Source organism: Numida meleagris, chromosome 8 (genome assembly GCF_002078875.1).
Source record: "Numida meleagris isolate 19003 breed g44 Domestic line chromosome 8, NumMel1.0, whole genome shotgun sequence".
NCBI lineage: Eukaryota > Metazoa > Chordata > Aves > Galliformes > Numididae > Numida > Numida meleagris.
The window spans coordinates 5,773,233-5,793,931 of record NC_034416.1 but is presented as its reverse complement, the minus strand read 5'-3'; the positions used below and the strand labels follow the sequence as shown (position 1 = coordinate 5,793,931).

At 34.5% G+C, this 20,699-nt stretch overlaps 1 long non-coding RNA gene across 3 annotated transcripts; it reads left to right on the top strand.

The window, feature by feature from the left end:
- Nucleotides 337-19,248, top strand: LOC110403280. Of its 3 annotated transcripts, none has more exons than XR_002441603.1 (3): nucleotides 337-530; nucleotides 1,500-1,567; nucleotides 18,463-19,248. It is a non-coding gene; the product is annotated as an uncharacterized LOC110403280 (long non-coding RNA). The 3 variants fall into 3 exon arrangements; XR_002441602.1 differs by lacking the exon at nucleotides 18,463-19,248 and adding an exon at nucleotides 17,141-17,502; XR_002441604.1 differs by lacking the exon at nucleotides 18,463-19,248 and adding an exon at nucleotides 3,414-5,444.

Genomic DNA, 20,699 nt, shown 5'->3' with positions numbered 1-20,699 from the left:
GTTCAAATCCTGCCTATGACAGAGCAAACAAAAAAGATAACAAAAGTGATTTAATAGAAGATATTTTCCAGGGTGTGAAAATGCAGCTGAGCTAATACTGTGTTCTTCTGGTCTTCTCATGTTTTGTTGAATTACAGGAAAAATGCAGAAAATAACATGGTTTTCCCTCTTGAAAAAAACATTTCTTATGAGAGTGAATGCACCAGGAGGTGAGTAACGAATGCAGTTCACTAATATTGTAGCCTCCTCGGGGGAGGGTCAGGTTGAAGTTTCAGGAAAAGTTATTTACCGAGAGAGTGGTCAGGCATTGGAAAAGGGTTCAAAAGAAAACTGGCCCAGCTGGTGTTACTGGGCAGCTACATTAAACTTCCCATGGGATTCAGCTGGAAGGAATGTGCTGGGCTGACGTAATTCACTTTTTTCTCCACGGGGTCATTGTGCACTGGTGCAGGCTGCCTGGGGCAGTGGTCCTGCCACCAAGACTGCTAGAGTGCAAGGAGGGGTTGGAAAAGTGACATGTGCACTCTGAGGTAAGAATTCAGACAGAACATATCTTTATGCACTAACTGAACTGACCAGCACTGAAAATTTCTCTCCAGACTGTAATATGGCTGTAACTGCTTTTTCCTAGTGCTCCAAAATGTTCCCTTACTGTCTATATGAGTCTGTAACACTACTCTGCAGATGTTAATATTTCTGGCACAGAAACTGTAATGATGTATTTATCTAAAGTAACAGAACTCACAGAAAGTTTATTTAGATGATGAATTAATACTTGGGTTTTATTAAAAACAAACAAACAAAAATACTGCATCAAGTACAGGGCATTCAGAACGTTATTGGGCCTGTTTTATATACTATTATCTACTCTTTTCTTCAGCATAAAATATAATTCTGTAAGTTACAGATGGTCACCAAATTGACAATGTATTTACTGAAGCATGAATTTCCAACCCAGTGAAACTCCTCTTCCCCCCGTGCTCAAGAGACTCTGGAATAACACAAAGCGACAATATGCATGGGTATGCAGGCAAACATATGATGCATACAGCATATGTTATACCTTAGTTTCATGTTCAGCTGAAAGGAACTGATAGAAAAAATAGCACTCTTAGCAAAAGATCTTTTTGGTACAATAAGAACTCAGCTTAAGATGAGTGAAAGCAGTAGCGATTCAGATTTCATTTAAGGCACACTGCTGCTAGCCCCGTACTTGCTGAAAGTCTTTATACATAGCTACATGTGCCAACTGTCAGTATCAGTTACGGAATCATAGAGTCATAGAATGGTTTAGATTGGAGAGTACCTTAAAGATCATCTAGTTTCAACCCCCTGCCATGGACAGTGTTGCCAACCACTAGATCAGGCTACCATATTAGGATTATTAGCATAATCACCACCATTCTCTTCTAAATAATGACACTCTAGGCTTCTGGTATGTTATTTTAAACTATGCAGATGTGTACTTGCTCTCTAAACATAAATTCATATTTACTCAGTGCATATGGAACTAACAAATATGCTGTGGATTGTAAATGAAGACATATGGTTCCTAAAGCCAGTGCAGGTAAGAGAAGATTTTCTGTGTAATGTCAAAACAGCATGCAAGTCCATTCACATAATGAACATATAAATCTAGGACATGAGAAATCCCACTGTCGTGCCTTTATATGCACTTATACACAGCCCAACTGTGCTATTCTGACAATAATGTGAACATGTGTTTCCGAGTTCTACACATTTTTTTCTCCTCATTCTTCTGGAAAGTGGTTTAGAAATTTGCACTCTGCTGAAATTTGTGTGTTTTAACCAACCATCTGTTTATAATTGTCTAGCTTTTTAATAGTTATTGCATGCTTATTCTTCCAGTTGTTGTTTTCCTATGCACATTCTTTGATGCCAAGGCTGTAACAGTAGAAAGGGAACAAATCAGGTTCTTGAACACAGCTGTGCGGTGCCCTTCATGTCCTGCTCCAAAAGTGCAAGGAATTATGTTATGTCCTATTTCATATCTGCTAGACCTGTTCTTGTGACTCAGATACTGCAGGATGTGTACTACAGAACTAGATGCTCTATTTACAGGCTAGTGTTTCTTATACAGTATCAGATTTATTGGCTCCTAACTTCCAGTTGATTTTTTGAGGGCTGCAGCTGTTGTTACTCTCACCCTCAAATGCTCACCCCTGAGCTACTACTTCTGGCTACCTGAAGATCAAAACCAAGGCAGAGAGGCAGATCACAGCCAAGAAAAGGAAGACTCAAAAATAAATGGAATGCAGGGAAAGAGGGAAAACAGCCTCAGTATGATAAAATGGGATGTTTTATAGTGACAAACTAACTCCAAGAACTATTTTTAAATAAATCTTTTTTCCAGCATTAATTTTTTTCCTCTGGAACTGAGGAGAAAGCTTACAACTTTAAATAAATCTCTCAATTGTCTCAAAATTACATAGGCCATAATCACTGAACAATTTCAACTGAAAGCTGTTTAGAGACACAACATTACTGGAAAATTAGATATTCTTCTCTTTCTCTGGAAGGTCAGTAGTAACAGCACTCACACAAGATGTGAGGGACCTAAGTTCAGTTCTCAAGTCACAAGAGATTCTCTATCAAAACTTTTGGTTCAAGTCTCTACTATGAATCAGGAACTAAGAGGATTTATTTATGTGTATGTTCAACTACCCAGTTAAAGGAGCTGCAAGTAATTTGAAATGGATTTTTCTGACTTTTCGTAACTGGAGCCAGCAAACAGATTTGTATAAAATATTTATATAATCTCCAAGCCAGAGAGGAAATAAGTCACTAACTTGACGTGTGAAACACTCATCTAGGAAAATGGGACATCTAGCTATCTGTATCTTTTCCAGTCCTTGAAGATTTATGCAGGTTGGAATGGCTCTGTATCAGAGAATAAAAAAACATACCTGAATAGCGCACCTAAGATAATTTTTTGTTTTCAAAAACAATAAATGTAAGCTCAGACTTGTGCAGGCAGAGATCTGAATAGAGGGCTGAGTACCCTACTTTCTGGGAAACAACTCTAAGAAACAAGTTGTTAGAAAGAAAATGCTATCGATAGCTGTTTAATAAATCTAACCTGTTTTCCCTTTTTATGGGTAACAAAAATGCATTTTTCATGTAGGTTCAGGTGGAAAGTTTAATTTATTTTTATTAATAATCCTTATTTGATGGAGATGTTTTCCATTTTGCCTCTCTGATTGGTTTACCTGTACAACAGTAGTTTCAAATACGTTCAGCTTTTGAAAAGAATGGCCTCAAGGTGACTTGAGTTTTTTAGACATTAAGTTAAGGTTTCAAATTCAGATTAATATTGTCATGATTAATAAAAATCTGCTATCTTTGTCTGCTTTTAATTTCTTTTTTTTTTTTTTTTTTTTTTTGATGGTAAGGTAAATGAAAGATGAAGATTGTGTGTCTTATCTTCTGCAAACTGTGTCATGGTGAAGCCTAGCTGGACTGTGTTTGAACTTTCTCATGCACATTTCTAGTTACCATTTTCACTAAAGAAAAAGAGAGAAAAACAAACAAAGCAATTATGGGGAAAAAAAACACTTTTTTCTTCTTTTGACATTCTAATAACTGCTTTTAGAAGTACAGTACAACAGTTTCTTTTAATAAATAATGCAAAAGTAGCAATATCATACGCTTTGTGCTGGAATAGACGCTGCATAACTTTAACTCTTCATAGTCAAAGAAAAAGAAAGCATTCAGTCTCTCTAGCATTTCTATGTTTCTGGATCATCTGGCAGAAAGTGCTGTATAAGGAGCACAGCTGGGTCATTTTCTCCCAGGAGAACTGAATGCAATACCCTGGTGTCAGACTCAGCTGGCTGAAAACAGTGCATGCCCAGAGAGGTCTCCCAGTTGCCTGCAATGCTTTTTTAATCTTTCTTGCACTAACTGTAATGAGTTGAGCATTTCAGATTGATTAGTAAGTATTCTAATAGCTTTCAAACATATGTCAGTTTATTACACTTAATAACTTAAGAACAGTTTATTTGAGAAAAACTTGGTACAGGTAAAAATGCATAGTTGAGTGATTCTAAAACCACAAGACCCCAAAATGTCATTCTTCTGATATTGTTCTTTGGGTATCAGTAATTTACAATTGTACGGTGTATATGGGATTTTAACTTAGTTTTTGGAACCAAAATGGCCCAAATCTCTCTGAATGGACCTGTGGATTTCCATGTACTTTGATGAAAGATAGTGACAATCATTAAATTGGATTGACAGGCATTGCTGTGGGACAATGGCAGAATTTAGCACTTTCAGTCACAAAGACAGAAAGAACTACTGCAACTATCATCCCCAAGTCTTGTGACTGTATTTGCGCACCAGGTAAATTATGTCAATTAAGAAAGAACAAGTGGAAACTGAGTTATGAAGCAACAGTATCATGATAATTTTCAGTAATATTCTGTCAGATTGTCAGAGTAAAGCATGGATCTGTACATTAGTAAGGATATTAAATATGTACCCAACTTTTCTCACTGTACTCATTACAAAATAGTAACCACTGCTTATCAGTTTGGTGCACAATGTAACTGGCTGCTCCTGTGGTGGCAAGAGCACTTCAGATGTATCAGATGATGGTAGATAAGGAAACTGTGAACAGTATGTAGTGATATATTGATTCTGCCTGTTAAAGATCTGAAATCCTCAACTATGTCTCTCTATATCATGTCAATGTATTGAATAAGTCTCAAAATACATTGAACAACTGAAAATAAAAGAATTTGGAGAAGGAAAGGAGTAAAGAAGGCCACTAGCTTTACAAGTAATATTATTTGTCTGATTACAATTACCCCTGTGTATTGTAATGCATATTTTCTGCCCATTAGCTTCCTGTATGAGCTTCAGGCTTTGAGTTTTGGCTGGGAAGATTGAGAACTCATCCACCAAGGACAGCAGTTCTTTCTCCCATTGATAACTGTAACAGCCAAGCGGAAACAGAAAAAGCTATCAATTCCAAGGCTTCATAGAAGAAAAGAACAAATAGCCTGGCTTTTTCAAACAAATGAATCCTTCCCTTTCATCTTTTTCCAAATAAGTGTTCTAAGTGAGAATTTGGTTATGTGAAATTATATCTGTAGAGTTTCCAGATTTATAAAAAACATGTGTTTTGTTTCAATTCATATTGATCTAAAACCAAACATTTCCAGAACTCTCAAGAAACATGCAATGGTAGCCACAAAAATCTATTACTTATTCATCTATTAAACATAGAACTAACCAACTACTAGGTTAGAGCGTATGTGCAATATTTAGATGCATTCTTTCCTGGGATAGCAATTTATTTCAGTTATTAGGTACTTCTCAGGACAGGGCATGGTAATAGTGAAGTAGCAGCTTTGGTTTCTATTTTTGCTGTTGTTTGGCATTTTTTGTTGTCCACCAAAATCAGTATTTTGTTTTGTGTAGAAACTATGTTCTTCATTTTTCATCTTTCATTAAATACTTCTGTTGTTTGCATCAGGAAAGCCATTCAAGTATTTTTGTTTGTTTGTTTTTAAATAGGCTTGAGTCTTACCTCCTTTTCCTTTATTTACCCTACAAGGTGCAAAAGATTTTATACTGTAGACCAATTATTTGGTATTATCTAGCAAAGAAGAAATTATAGTAGCCTCTATCATTGAATTTAGTTGGTATTTTATGTCTTGGAAACAAGAATACTTTGAATCAAACTTATTGTGAAAATACATCAGGCATGAACTTGACTTTTCAAATATTCCTAGGGCCTTTAAGAAAATATGTAAAATATCTTTGTCCTTGCCTGAACTCTCTCAGTTTAATGTGCTTATTCATCTGAGAAGTTGGATTTTATGGAACATATCTAGATATAGCCTTTTATTGAAATGGAATAATATTGAGAGATACCTAGGAATATATACTACTCATTGTAGTCATATCAGTTACAATCTACGGGAATATGTGAACATTTTCTACATTAACAAATACAGGCTTATTGGTGAAAATATATGGTTAAACATTCTGACATTCACTGTGGAAATATTTGTCTAGTGTATTCATACCAAGAGAATAATATTCTCTCTTTAAAAGTAGACCATTGATGATTCAGTTTTGATTACTTCTTTAGACTGGTTTCAGGATAGCTGTATCAGTTTGTAAGCCATTTTATTTCATGATGAAACCATTGTATTAAATCTTCTGACTTCCTCTTTCTCCACAGCCCCTTCCATTCATATATTTTTTCATAATATTGCTACAGAATGATAACAAAACTGATGCTTCACAGTGTTCTTTTTGTACTGAAGTTAGTTGCGTTGTAGATGTTTACATGAGTACATCCTATAATTATTTAAGTATAGAATACCAATATAACCACATTCCTGCTGTAGGGGAGAGGAAAATACATACTTTCTGGAAAAGCAGATAAAAACAGCACAGTTTGTGTGCAAGTACGTTGTCAGTTTGTACTGAACTCAGAATGCAATACCTGTTATAGAGACACCAGAAGCCTTCAGGGCATGAGATCTCCATCATCTGATAATACAGTGGAATAGAGTGTACTCTCAGCAAGTCTGCAGATGACACCAAGCTGAGTGGTGCAGTTGACACAGTAGAAGGAAGGACACTGTCCAGAGGGATCCGGGCAGGATTGAAAAGTGGGCCCACATGAACCTAATGAAGTTCAACAAGGCCAAGTGCAAGGTGCTGCATTTGGGTCAGGGCAATCCCAAGTACATGTACAGACTGGGAGAAGAACTCCCTGAAAGCAGCCTTGTGGAGAAGGACTTGGAGGTTGTAGTGGATGAAATTCTGGTCATGAGTCAGCAGCCCGTGCTCTTGCAGCCTGGAAGGCCAATGGTATCCCAGGCTGCATCAGAAGAGGGGTGAGCAGCAGGGTGAGGGAGATGATCTTCCCCTTCTTCTCTGCCCTCGTGAGGCCCCATCTGGAGTACTGTGTCCAGGCCTGGAGACTCCAATACAGGAAAGATGCAGAGCTGGTGGAGAAAGTCCAGAGGAGAGCCATGAAGATGACTGGAGGACTGGACCTCTTGCTCCTCTCCTGTGAAGAATGGTTAAGGGAGCTAGGCTTGTTTAGCTTGAAGAAGAGAAGGCTCCAAGGAGACCTCATTGTGGCCTTTCAGTACTTGAAGGGAGCTTATAAACAGGAGGGGGACCAACTTTTTATGTGGTCTATAATAGGACAAGGGAGAATGTATTTAAGCTAAAAGAGGGGAAAATCAGATTAGATGTTAGAAAGAAATTCTTATCTCAGATGGTGGTGAGGCACATGAACAGGTTTTCCAGAGAAGCTGTGTATGCCTCATCCCTGGAGGTTGGGTTGGATGGCTCTTTGGGTAGTCCAATCTAGTGGCTGGCAGCCCATGGCAGCAAGGCTGGAACTAGATGATCTTTAATGTCTCTTCCTACCTAAGCCATTCTATATGATTCTACATCTTTTATTCTAGAATAACTAATTGTATTTGAATCTTCTACCATTGGCAGATAGGTTTCTCTGTTTAAATATAAATACAAAGATACTGATTTATTTGTATTTTTGAATGCTGATTGTATGGTAATAGTGTTTTCTTGTGAATAAATGAATTATTTTCATATTATGTTAATCAAATTTTCCTTTCAGCATGCATGAATATTAGACTGATTTATTTATGTTTCTGGAAACATAGATGTGTATGTGAATACCTAATCTAGCATAATCTATTTTTAGGCAGTAGAAACACTTTTTCAAAACCCTCCTTCATCTTTTTATTATTGTTATGCTGGTTAAAGTACTGCTAGAGCAATTGTAGAAAGTTATGTTTTTCCAAAAAAAAAAAAAAAAAAAAACCAACAAAAAAACCAAGGCATCAAACCAGGTGATTTGGGGCATTCTACAGTAATTCTACTGTAATTTATTCTAAAGTGTTGATGTTTAAAAACCAACAGGAAAGGAATAGAAAAGAAGATTAAGCCTATACTACATACTACTTATTATTATTTGAAGTTTCTGCATATTCAAGAGATTTTAAGTAAATAAAAATAAAATTTATTAAAAAAACAAAACACCTTTGCTGGTTTTACCAATTAGTTGCATCCGTTGCACTTTTTATGAGTTGCCTGAATTCTCCATCAGTTCCATATTCAGCATCTTGTAATGAGAAAAATAAACATGGCTCAATGCAAATTATATACAGTTAGAATTAATACACAGAAGTATTCTGGTACCTATCACTTTTTCCTAGGACCTTAGGTCAATGGCTTGGTTTAGGGAGTCAGAACAGGGTATGGAACATGACTAACATCCTGAGACCTTTCTTGGTAAAATGCTGATGTTGATGCTTACTTCTTTGTTATTGTGGGTTCTGCATGAGGTATTTTAATATCTTACTAGCATGTTCTATATCTTGCTGTTTCTTCATTAGTCTGGAATTGCATGTCACATCCAAACAGATTGCATATGGTTTATTTCACGTATTTGGACACGTGCTTTTTTCTTTTTTATCTCTAATTTTTTTTGTCCAGCTGTGTTTTTGATGTTCAGTAATTGACAAGTGAGTCAACTGAGTTGCTTATAGTGCTGAGGTCTCTGGTATCATCCTGTGACTGTAATTTCAAGCCTCCTGCTGTCATCCCGTGCCTAATCACCTCTTTGTGACATTTTGTTTTAGATAGCTCAACCTGCACAGAGTAGCTGTTCATTATTACTAGATATTTTTTTTAGAAATTTATGTATGTAACAAAAAGCATTAAGCAATAATAGAAAGCAAAGAAAGAAAGTAAAAGTCACCTTCCCATAGTTGTTACAGAGAAAAACAAGTTAAACAAATTTCCAGACAGGACCAGAAATGTCCAGAAAAAGTCTGACATGTCCCATGGCCTGAAGTTTAACAGAGCTGGTAGCAGATCCAGGCTATAAAACTAAGCTAACAAGAATGAATCCAGAAATTTAAAGCAACTATTGTCAGATTACATGCTTTGTAATTTCTTTCCTTTTTTTTTTTTTTTTTTTTTTTTGCTCATTTTTCTTCTGGCCAAAGACAATCTGAATACAAACTCCTGCTTTATCCTTTATTTAGTACCAATGTATTTTGATTAGAAAAAATGAATGACTTTTTTCCCCACTGGAATATCAGTAAACACAAACGGTTGTTTTCTTACTGAATATCGGCAGTGTTGATCTTATATTTTACTACTTTATGATATTCAGGATCAGAAAAAATGTATGAGATGTGGATATGCTGTTTATTGTTAATACATATGCTTGGTCACATGAAGTGAAATTTATAGCATTTAATGTAATTTAGAGGTCAAAAGAAACACAGTAGTCTTACCAGTGAGAAGTATATTGCAAACTCTATGTCTCTGGTATGAGTAGAATGGCTGAAAAGAGAAAGACATATGTTGTCATGGCAACACTGCTTAACTAATATTTGTTAAGGGCACTGTAATTACCTAGCAGAAGATATAGGTCACAAGAAGAATGTCATGAGAAGCAAACTTGTTCCATCTTCGTCTCAACTTTCAGGTAAAAGATTTCTACCTAAATCAATTTGAATGGAGGAACTCATTCTCCCTTGCCTTGGCCTCAGCTAAATCTCATATTAGGACTTGTTGGTTTTCATGTGTTCTATGTGGGAACTGCAAATTAGTCTTTTAAAGCTATCTTTCCCCTGTTTATGTGATAAAAAGTCTGGATATAAAGAAAAATTGTTTACGTATTTGAGACATTACTCTTGAATTAATGTTTCAGAAGCCATTACTCAATAGCTGAGATAACAAAATTTGACAGTAGGCATTAGAATACAAATTAGTTTTGCAAAAAAAATGTTTAGAAGAGATCATTAGACTACAGTGTTTTTGTAATACTTTTATAAAGCAAGGTTGAAGGAATAATTTGAGGGCTGAATGGATTTAATCAGGTAAAACTGGAATGCTAGCAGACCATGATTGTCACTGGAATGTGGCAAGGCTTGAGTTGGATTGTGGTTGAAACTCTCCCATCTTCATTAATAACTAATAATTGATCTTGTCAATGTAGAATCTCAAGCTTTTGAATCAAAGTCTGAATTACCTGTCACCACTAAAGACTGTTCATTGCTCAAAAAGATGTAAAATTTACTCTTGCAAATGTTGTGCTGTTAAATGGGGGAATTTGATGTTGGTTAATAATCTTCCTGCATCTCCAAATTCATTTAACTTGTTTACGAAGATGGATCAGTAAAGCTTTCCAGATTAAATAGTAATTATTTGTTTTATAATTAACAGCCTAGAGAGTGTCTTCAGAACAAAATATTTATTACCACTTTTTCCTCTCTTTCTTGACACTTAAAATAATTTACATGGCTAGCTACCAAATAGACTTTAAAATAAAGGTCATCAACTAAATATGCATCTCTGCCAAAAGACTTAAGCTGATTGATTAACTTCTAAAAGATGTTATGAAGAGTATCTTTTGGAAAAGGTTATGACTTTATCTGGCCATTGCCTGTACATTATAGTTCTTCAGCCTTTTCCATTCTTAGTTAAAGAATGACTGATCTGCATCTACATTTGGAGAAGGAGCCAAGAGGTGTCAGTGATTTCAGAAGTTGGATTCTCTTATTGTAATCAGATTCCATGGTTAAGAATGTGATTTCAGTCCATTAAAAACACTGTTTTTTCTTACATTCAAAGTATACAGTTCCCTACATTGTGTGGGGTAATAGTTATAGAGATTATTAAGAGTCTTGTTTAAATTCTGTTCAAAGCTTAAATTTATTATTTTTCCTTATCATCCTAAAGTTGTGCACACAATCTTGTAAAATTACCCACATAGAATTTCATGTGTGGGTTATAATATCCATGTTTTCTTATGAATGGTTTATAAATGGAAGGCATTATGGATTTCAGTGGTGTCTAAGCTTGATTTCTAATTTCTTCTTGGATTTGTTATTTTCTTCTTCTATTGATCCATACCATTAACACATACATATGCTAAATTTACTCTCCGGGATTAATCATGCTAAGCGCATTTTGTTCCATTTAACTTGAGTGTGAATAAGGAGAAGAGTCTTACAGCAGAAGAAAATTCTATTTGTAATATAAAAGTCTTCTCAAGGAAAATAACTTAGGGAATGTTTCTCCTACAGATATTATGTATAACTTTGAGTTATCATTTAAGTTAAAGCTGAGATGAAAAATTTTGCCTTGTTTTCACAGGAATACAGATGCTCAACTGGTACAAGTAAACCTAACTCTTCCAATTGCAATAGACTTCATGGTGCCAATTTGTATAGTTTCTGATTGTAGGAAAAAATACCGCTTTCATCATCACCCTTCCAGTTAAATAATCCAGTAATTTACCTGTGTAGCGTTCCCCAAATAAAAATCTAGGAATGTTCTTGCTGGAGCAGAGACAGAATAACAAGGCTGTCTGAGCTCATACTTTGCTGGGAATGCTAATTCAAATTGAAAAACCAAAATAATTGAAATCAAAGAAAAAAAAAAACAATAAAAGATGTAATGATAGTGAACTTTACCCCTTGAAAACTTTTCCTTCTGTTTCCCAGAGATCTTTAACAATTAAGTTTAATAGGAAGTATTTCTTTTATAACTGACTTGGAGCTATCTGTTAGAGTTCAATGGTAATATTTCACTTTATATAAAATATGTTTAACATAATGTAGCACAGATTTTAGCCTTCTGTGTTGTCTGGTCATATCCATGTATTGCAAATACAACACGTGAAATCTGCAAGTAATGGCTGTGGTTTGCAGGAGAGTTTGATGAAAACAGATCTCTAATATCCTACACAATTTTCCATGCATACTGTTATAAAGGACAGTACCTTTAAAGGACACAGATATCCCTTAAGAACATTGGCATCATTTCTGAGCAATGAGAATCTAGATGACCTTTGGACTAATATTTTTAGTGGCTACCCGCACTGCTACTTTTGTGTAAAGGACAATGAATTGTTTCCTGCCAGAAGCACTTTCTTTAGAAAAGTCATAGCAAGATGAAGCAAGACTCTGCTGCTTTGCTCTTCCTCAGGGTGAGAGTCTTATTTCAAAAGACCAAGGCAGCTGTAACTTTCTCTTCGCATTCATGTCAAGAAAAAAACGGCTACTTGTTCTATTGGCGTTAAGCATTTTAAGTTTCATTGACTCCTTTGAAAGTTGTCAAGAAACTAAAACCCATAAATTTCTTACTTATTTCTGATGCTGCTCAATTTATAGGTAAGAATCCAACCAAAAAAGACAGTGGCCGCTCCTGGGAGGTGGGAAGTAAAGGTTTGGACAGTTTTCAGTAGGAACTGAAACAAATAGAACTCAAAATTAGGCCTTTAAGTCTTTAAAAGTGTCTCTAACCACCATAACTAAACTTCTACAACCATTTCCCCTTCTTGAACCTGTTTCCTGCTAGCTCTTTCTACAGAGCTACACCCTGTCCTTTCTTTCCTCCCAGCAAGAAGTACCAGGTCAGATGTCTCTCTCCAGTTTCTGCTAGCTAAAACTTGGCTTTCCTTGCCTGTTAACAAACAGAACAAAATTACTTTGAGTCAGAACTAAGAGAAAACAAATTCAAAGAAATAAGGTTTTGGCAGCTAATCATTAGAGGCTAAGTTATGTTTTGTAGCCATGCCTCAATAAGAGTTTATTTTTAGAGTCAAAAAACTGGGTCGGTTGGCACTGTTAGGTAATCCAGTATGCCATGAGAGAGACTATCAGCTCTGGTGTTAATACTCTCATAGGGAATATACAAATTTTTAGGAAATCTCTCCATATTAATGACATTTACTTTCTCTTCTTCACTATTTTATTTCAGAGCTATTTTTTTTAAATATAACATCATTACAAGCATAGCTATTTTCAGAAACACTGTGTATTATACATTATGGTCCTGGCTTTTATATGTACTAATCAGTAGTATCTCCTGTGGAAGCTACAATTGGTCTACTCTCAAGAAAAAAAATTTTCCCATTCTATTCTAGCTTAGTAACAGAAAATGTTCAGAACAATGTTTTGTTTTCTTGACTGACCTGGAATCACATAGCATGAGAAACATGGAATGTAAAAAGGGAGGAAGAAGAACTAAGTTCAACCGAAGTGATAAATGCAAATCATCCTAGTTACCTTGAATTGAAATGTGCTCTCCTAAAGGGTAATTTGAACAGTGGTTGCAGTACAGTGTCAAGTGCAAAACCTTTAATGGAGAGAAATTGTCTCAACTAGCCTATTTTTCATAGGAAGTGGAAGTAGAAAACCATATATAGCTTAAGAGCTGGAAAGATTTGCCCTTCTTCAAAAGAATAAAATAATACAGCACTGAATAATGGTTTTGATTCTAGTTTTAAATTAGAAATTCAATTTCTTCTTATGAGCTCTCTACCAAGTTTCTTGCTATTCTCTCAATTCTTTGGATGACATTGTGAGATAAAGTAGAATTTACAAGATTGAAGTAGGTAGAATTTTCTTAAAGCTAGACTGAAACATGTCCAGAGCAATGTGTATAACTTGTATTACTTTTATTAAGTGTCAAGTATTCCCATATAGGATAATTAAGTTTTATGCTTAGAAATGTGTTAAAAGCAGATGCCAAAACCTATATGCATTCTATTCATTCCATTGCCCATTGTGGGAGCTGAAATACAGAATTTTTAAATTATCTGAATACAGTATTGTGGTGCAATTAAATTAATGTAGGCAGTGTAAACAGAATTGGTAGAAAAAAAGATACTTTAAAGTGATTTAAATCATTTGGAAGTGCTCTCAGAAAAAATGATGTGCTACACCAGTGCTACTTTATAATTAATAGCTATGTTTAAATTGGGATTTGTCTGTTTTGTTACAGAAAAGTGTTGTGTGTTCAACACGCCCTAGGGTGGTAGCGGTGAAATGAGGCAGGTCATTATCTAGGTTATGAAGAACTGTGCCAATTAGCACATATATAGTTTAGCTTTAATGAACAAGATGTCTCCTCAAGTGATAGATAAATAAAATTTAGTGAAAAAAGTAGAGAATACTTTGTGAATCCTACTTTCTCATGACAAGCAGACAAAAAGTAACTGAATATGAGGTGGTTGTATTTGCAATTAAATTAACATCAATATATAGAAGCCCAATTGTAAACTGTAAACAGTATTTGGAAAACTGTAAACCTCTATGTTAGTTGAAATATAAAGTGCAAACCTTAGAGACTGGTGTCATATGACATTTGGATCAGAAACCTTTACTGGCCTGTATGAAAACTGAAGTATTGTTAGGGAATATTCTAGCAGAATTGTATTAGGAATGTTTTACAAAGGTTTTGTAGGAAGAGCGAGGCTGATCCTTTGTTTCTAAGTCACTGTAAAATTCCTACTGACTTCAGTGAGAGCTCAGAATTTGCCATATTTTGAAGATAATTGCAGTGTTAAGGAACTGTAGCCATGTGAACAGAAATAGTTTAAAGCTATGTTATTATATATCTAAATTTATTGATTTTTTTTTTACAGTAATAATCATTTAGTCCTCTGAGAGCTGAGGCAAACACCAGGCTGAACATTGTTTGTATTTTTAGAAGGCTTGTCAGTAATTGCCAACATTTTTGTTGGCTTCCTGATGACTTGCTGTGCTACATGGCATGCTGGGATGCCATGGGGGTGTCACAGAGGTGGCACATACATTCCATGAGGAAAACAGATTCATTGAGGAAATTGTCTTTCCAAGGTTGAAGATTTAACTAAAGATGCTGAGCTAAAACACTGCATTCTAAGTGACCCTCCTCATCAATCCCCATTTTTGCTTAAAACAGATGCGTTAATGTCATTAAACTAGCCCAAAAGCTTCATGTTGTGTCTTCATATGCTCAACTATAATTTGCTTTGTAGACATTTCCTGACAGAACCTTTGCTCCATGTAGTGAATACTCTCTTCTTTTGCTTCATTTTCTACACGTCAGAAAGCTCTGCTAATAACACCCATAATAAATACTTTCTTTCCAATGACATCCTCATTACTTCTTGCTTACTAATATACAGTACACTCAGTTTTATCCCCCATTTAAATGATTTGCCTTTAGATATTGAAGCTGTTAATATCTTGTTGCTATAGGCTAAGTGTAATTCTTTTAATCTTGGTGGTAATTTCCTGGTTAAATATTTTAAATAAATGTATTTAATAAATATGTTTCCACAAATAACATCAATTATATCAGTTTAGTAGTGTATTTGGATATTCAGTTATTTCTGACTCTACATCTGGCCCCTGTATTTTTTCTGTTTGTTTGTTTTTTTGGAGACAGGGTGAGAAACAGGGAAGAGCTTGATGCTGTGCAAGCACTATTCAGCAACAGCTAAAACACTGCTGTGTTACAAACACTTTTTCAGTCAAATTGTAAACCATAGCACTACATAGAATGCTATGATGGAAACTAGCTCCATCCCATCCAGACTTAGTACAGATGTTCAAATTTTTAGTCTTTGAATATATGTTTAAATTCATTAACACTGTTTAACAGGTTAATCTTTTTAACTTACATTCGGAACCTACTCTCTTGTTGGTCTTGTTATGATTGGAGCCAAAGAATAGTATGCCTTCTTTATAATCACACAGCTTAACGAGCCACTTAAACACATTTTAGTTGTGTTAGTATCAATGAATATCATGACACACTAACCTAGAGTGTGAAATGCTGTTTTTCTGAATGTCCATCTATGAGCACTGTGTGATGATAGGGAATTTCGGCTGCCCTCTCCTCTAGTTTTAGATGGTTTTCAGAGACAGAACTGTGGCAGAAATTCTGCTTTTTTTTTTGCCAGTAACTGTCATCTGCTGAAAGTAAAGATTAACTACTTAGATATGGCTGAGATATTATGTATGTTCTCATGCAATGCAATTGTATCCCAATTTTTTTATTATATCTTGGACAATCCAGAAACAAAGAGAGTTCATTTCAATTTATGACAGTGTTCACAGAAACTTGTTTTGATGATTCCTTCCAGACCTTCATTAAATTAAGCTTAGGTCAAAGAAAATCAAATGGATTTTACAGAAAGACCCAGCTATTGTCAATGTTCATTATCTCACAAAGGAGATTAACGAGCTTTTAAATGATAGGAGACATTCAAAGGATGGAATATGAATCTTATTGCATTTGTGGCCTTGACACAGAAGACATCATAAAGTGTGGAGTGAGTTATTGTTTTCAGAGATGATAATTTTTTTTATTTTATCATGTATTGTGATGTTAACACTAATCTCCCATGATTACTTTTCCTGCTCTGAGTATGTTTGAACTCTTCATGTTTTCAAGGTTGATTTGCAAAATGAGAAGTGTTTTCTGTTTTGAAGTATTCTGTATGCTGAACTGTGTTCTTCATATTGGTTTAATATTTTTAAGAAAATTAGAAACACATCCTAAAGTTTCTCTTGAAATTTCTCTTGAAATTTTACGGATGTTTGCTTCTCTATATTTTATCACTGTGTGCATATAAACCTCCGTGAGTCTGGCTGTGTTTTATAAATTGTACATTCACACTGCAGCCCTGAGGTCATGCGTTCTACTGTAAATTCTGCTTTTGCAGGAGTCATTTGTGCTGAGTTTATTCTCATTTTATAGCTCTCCCCTATGATACCTGGTAGCATTCAGATTACTACAAATGAGTTAAACAGAGACAACATAAAAGTATGTGAGTTTTTCTGTTGTTGTTGGGTTTTTTTGTTGTTGTTTTTTTTTTAAATAGGACCCTACCTAGATATTGAATGAAGCATTAATTTAGCAATTTGTTCTAATAACAAAATCCAAAACAAAAAACAAAAAGACATTCTTTCTCCTACTGGAGGAATTAAACACATACATTGCATATTTTTATAGATTGTGCACAATGTTTTGCTATTTTCTCTGAGTTCATTTTTGCTTTTCCATCCAATTTTTCTTGCTTCTGTTTTTGCCTTGCATATTTGTAATAATATAATTCCAATTTCAAGTACCTACATAAGTGTAGTCAGTAAGGTCACAATGAAAAGTCTTTAAAAGTCAGTTTTAGAGAACCAATTTGTTTCAGTCAGTTTTGTGCAGATGGCATTTTCTTTGGATTAATATCTGCATTACAAGTGTAGTTATACAAATACAAGTAGTTACATATTTCAAATAGTATTTCTTTGACCCTGTTCTTACTACACAGCATGCCTGAAATAGCGAGCCTTCCTGTTTGTGACCTTTTTCATTCAAGAATAATTCTACGTTCTAACTTAAACGTCACACATGAACAGAAGAATAACAAACTAAAAAGCGTTTTGAGTGAAAAATGGACCAGTGAAGTTTTCGGAAAGTGTGATGAACTGATGAAAGCTTGCAGAACATTTTATTCTAAGCAGTGGATGTCTTCCAGAAGGAAAGCACTGGATCCAAGAACTACATTACAGTTTTCAGTTAAACCAATAAAAGCAAGCCAATTATGATTCTTTTTTTCAAAAATGTGAAGTGTGGTGTATACGACATAGAAACAAATTGGAAGATATATATGTATTTTGGACACAAACAGATAGGGAGACCAATAATAACTTATACTTGATCAAAAGCTGTTGAGTCATTCTTACAGCTTCAGAGCCCTAAGAAAGGGCTTAAAGAGACCTGTGCAGTTTCTGTCAAACAGAGACAGAGTTCTCATGAGCTGCAAGTGAAAGTCCTAATGTTAACAGTTGCAAATTCCCAAGTAAAAAAATATGTCCAAATTGGAGGTAAACTGTAACACCATCATCAACGGAAGATATACTTAAAGAAGGGGCGGCATCCTTTTAATGCTACAATAGCATCATGATTATAAACATTATACAAAAATCATTAGATGTAGACATGTTTACATATTTATGGTATTATAGTGGTTTTATGTCCTGCTCCATGCTGCTCTAGTCAGCTTACCTTCCACCTACTCTCATCCGGTAGACAGTTTCACAAGACCTTTGCCTTCCCCATCCCTTTCCTAGGCCATAATATTCCTTCCTTTATTGTGTCTAGCAGCAGTGAGTACTGTCTGGAAAAAAAAATGCATATCATTAGCATAAAGATAATATTAAGCTGCTAGTGTAACCAAAACAGTAAGTTGACTGATAAAGTAGAGAGCTAAACCAAGTAATGACTTCTCCAGAGGCATAGAGATGCTCTAAATAGAAGGCAGGTTAGAGCTTTAAAAGATAAGGCAAGATTTCTATGGAGAGATAATATGTATTCTACATCACCTGATACAGAAGAGAAAGGAATAAGCTTTTGGGATAAGACGTACTTTTTGTGTGGGTCACTTTCCTATTTTATAGGATATATAACTAGAATATCGATTATAGTTCAGATATACTTTTCTAAAAGAAATTATATTTTGCTTTTCTTAAAAACTACCAAGGTAGTTATTTCTTTATTTCCCAAGCTTTGGTTACCAATTTTTAGATATATATCTAAAATGCAAATATTTATCTGTATTTCTAAACTAATTTTAGAATTTTTTTCTTACAGTGGAGCAGTAGAGCAGATACAGATCCATTTAATGATCAAACCTCCAGCATCACTATTTTGCAGAGATTTTCTTCTGATGTGAACTTTGGCCATTGTTGTTCTGTGATATTCTGCCTTACTGAACATATTAAGTTGCTGTCTATAATTTTAAGAAGCTTTAATTTCCCATAATTTTTTTCTTCGACTGTCATAATATTACAAAAGTACCAAGTGTAAAATCTATACTAAAGTTCATCATACAGTACATTTAAATATGAATGCAAAACGTTGTTTGAGCTTTCCATTTTTCTGGTAAGATTTATACACCCATTGCATTAATAAAACTGGCTCTTTGCAATGGAGAGAAACTTTTTCAGATTTTATCTGACATAGGTAATCAAGAAATAGAGTAGTGTGTTGCTGTTGTTAACAAGGTTGTGGATACAACAATATTAACTAGAATCTGCCATTAGGCTGTCTCTTGTCATATTCCATTTTTGATGATAACCATGGAATAGCTCAGAATATGGTAACTTAATCTTAGCCTTTGGATACAGGGTTTTTTTTTTTAATTTAAAATATCAAATGTCTTTTGATAAAGCACATTTAAAACCAACTAAGCCGTATCTTCAAATGTGATTTAAAGCCTACATGACTCTTCCATTAATTTTTCATGAGGCTGACTAAGTGGATAAATTATTTTGAATTTGGGATTTAGCCTTCTATGTAACTTGTTACTTAGTCAAACTTTTAATTAACTAAACTGTTCTCTTTATGATTCATATTGAGCAATTTCCGACAGCAGTATTTTTCAGGTGAAAATTCATGGACTGCTGATATACTGAATAAGAAATAAAATATGAAAAAGATGAGTTGTAAAAAGACTTGAATTTATTTCTTTTTAATTTCACTTGAGGGTGCTCTTAGTTTTGTTCTGTGGGTATCCAATTTTTCTTAAAAGAATTGTTTTATGAACCATTCACATATATATCATCACCTCTTAAACTGTGGAGTTCTTTTATAAAGTTTAAGGATATTTTGAATGGAAGACAAAAATACTCAAGAACATTCTTTAAGGTTTTTATCAAAGCAGCAAATCACAAAGAAATATTTCATTAAAAATATCATCACTATTTTTTTTAATATCAGTAAGTGACACCTTAAGGTTGGAAAGCTGGCCAAGTTTTGTAAAGTCCCCAAAAGAAACTCTGATTCTTTTAAAAGTTAGCTATACATACAAGTTTTCACACTGCGTATGGAGTTTATACAGTGTAAAATGGATTTGAAATATTTTAGAAATATTCTTAGGAGTAGAGGAAAGTTATGTTTCACAGAGATACAAGACACCAGCCCTATCTTAATAATCCTAGAAGGGCTGATAATCATCAGTACTCTGCAGACAGCTTTATTTGTAACTGTTCTGTAAATCTTGTACAGATTCTTCCCTGATTGCTGAAAGGTGTTGAGTATTTTCTTGCATTATAATAGTAAGGGAAAAAGAAATATTGCCAATCCTCTCATTTTCTTAATAGCAACTAATGAGTACTAAATATCTCTGATCCACAAGTAAGTGAGGAATATTCTAGTCTCTGTGTTATTTAAAATAAAGATAATTTTGATACATCCATTGTACAAATATATATTTTAAAAGATATCTAATATTTTTATATCATCTTGACAAAAAATCATCTATTGAAATACCAATAGATGAAGAATTACTTATTTTTGCTGCAAAGCTATTTGTAGAATGGTGAGTTGGATTGACAAATTGTTGAAAAAGCCAATGTCATTGCCATCACTGTCATGTAGAAAACATTATGCTATTTTATGCTGTGCCTCAGCAGCAGACATTTTATTTTTCCCTTTGTTGTCTATCTCTGTCCTCTAATAATAATGATTAATAAGGCTGAAAACTTTTCCTTTCCTTTTGTATTCTGGTCTTTCAAATTGTTTTTGCCTTGGGGAAAAAACTTTCCCATGCTAAATTTCTGTCTAACCTACTGTGCTATCAAAATACCACAGAATAAAGTGCAGTTGGGGGTCAAGAAAATGAAACATATTAGCATACTTTGCAGTTGTTGCTCATGACTCCTTATGTACTATTTACATATGTCTCCCTGTCAACACTGCACATCTAATAGAGCTTGGTTCAAGGACTGAAATTCTTTTCTCATTCCCAAATCATATTTTCAGCAGTTCTAACTGTTGGACTTTTCATTAATGGTGCAATAACAAATAAATTACTTAAAGAGCTACAG